At 32.1% G+C, this 1,781-nt stretch overlaps 1 non-coding gene across 1 annotated transcript; it reads right to left on the bottom strand.

The window, feature by feature from the left end:
- Positions 1-1,441: 1,441 nt before the first annotated feature.
- On the bottom strand, positions 1,442-1,545 carry LOC148571306 (small nucleolar RNA R71). The gene has a single exon (XR_015908424.1). It is a non-coding gene; the product is annotated as a small nucleolar RNA R71 (small nucleolar RNA).
- Between the last annotated feature and the right edge of the window lie 236 nt (positions 1,546-1,781).

Below are 1,781 nucleotides of genomic sequence, written 5' to 3'. Positions count from 1 at the left end.
CGAAAATTGAGTTGACTTTTTCAAAAAATTTTAAAATCAAGTTGTTTCTTATGAGTCAAATCAAATTTTCAATTTGAAAATCTTATCTTTTTCAAAATCTTTTTCAAAAATAAAATCTTTTTCAAAATTATTAGTTATTTTCGAAAATTCCAAAAATATTTTTCAAAAATCTTTTTCTTATTTTTATACCAAATTTTCGAAAATAACATAATCAATTAATGTTTTGATTCAAAAATTTGAAGTTTGTTACTTGCTTGTTAAGAAAGATTCAAACTTTAAGTTCTAGAATCATATCTTGTGATTTCTTATGAATCAAGTCATTAATTGTGATTTTAAAAATCAAATCTTTTTCAAAAACTAATCTCTATCATATCTTTTCAAAAATATCTTCTTATCTTATCTTTTTCAAAAATATCTTTTCAAAATATCTTTTCTAACTTCCTAACTTCTTATCTTTTCAAAATTTGTTTCAACTAACTAACTAACTTTTTGTTTGTTTCTTAACTTTTTCAAAACTACCTAACTAACTCTCTCTCTCTCTAATTTTCGAAAATATCTTCCCTCTTTTTCAAAAATTTCTTTTTTATTAACTAATTATTTTTATTTTTAAATTTAAAAATTTTTCGAAAATTTCTAACATTTTTCAAAAACCATTTTTCAAAAATCACTAACTCTTTTTCAAAAATATTTTCGAAAATTCCCCCTCTCCCATCTTATTCTATTTATTCATTCATATCCTAACATCTCATCTCACATCTCTAGCCTCCTCACAGTTGTGTTTCTTCCATTATATTACATTCTTTGTCTCCCCCTCTTCTTCTACTCACACAGGGATCCCTATACTGTGGAATAAAGGATCTCTATTATTATTATTATTATTATTTTTCTGTGCCTTCTTCTTTGTCATATGAGCAGGAGCAAGGATAAGAACATTCTTGTGGAAGCAGATCCAGAACCTGAAAGGACCCTGAAGAGAAAATTAAGAGAAGCTAAAGTACAACAATCCAGAGATAACCTTTCAGAAATTTTCGAACAAGAAAAGGAGATGGCAGCCGAAAATAATAATAATGTAAGGAAGATGCTTGGTGACTTTACTGCACCTAATTCCAATTTACATAGAAGAAGCATCTCCATTCCTGCCATTGGAGCAAACAATTTTGAGCTGAAACCTCAATTAGTTTCTCTGATGCAGCAGAACTGCAAGTTTCATGGACTTCCATCTGAAGACCCTTTTCAGTTCTTAACTGAATTCTTGCAGATATGTGATACTGTTAAGACTAATGGAGTAGATCCTGAAGTCTACAGGCTCATGCTTTTCCCTTTTGCTGTAAGAGACAGAGCTAGATTGTGGTTGGATTCTCAACCCAAAGACAGCCTGAACTCTTGGGATAAGCTGGTCACGACTTTCTTAGCCAAGTACTTTCCTCCTCAAAAGCTGAGCAAGCTTAGAGCTGATGTTCAAACCTTCAGACAGAAAGAAGGTGAATCCCTCTATGAAGCTTGGGAAAGATACAAACAGTTGACCAAAAAGTGTCCTTCTGACATGCTCTCAGAATGGACCATCCTGGATATATTCTATGATGGTCTGTCTGAGTTATCTAAGATGTCATTGGATACCTCTGCAGGTGGATCCATTCACCTAAAGAAAATGCCTGCAGAAGCTCAAGAACTCATTAACATGGTTGCTAATAACCAGTTCATGTACACTTCTGAAAGGAATCCTGTGAGTAATGGGACGCCTATGAAGAAGGGAGTTCTTGAAGTTGATACTCTGAATGCCA

The sequence above is a fragment of the Arachis ipaensis genome, chromosome B3, assembly GCF_059453495.1.
Source record: "Arachis ipaensis isolate K30076 ecotype BB chromosome B3, ASM5945349v1, whole genome shotgun sequence".
Lineage (NCBI taxonomy): Eukaryota > Viridiplantae > Streptophyta > Magnoliopsida > Fabales > Fabaceae > Arachis > Arachis ipaensis.
This window is presented reverse-complemented; position numbering and strand designations above follow the sequence as displayed.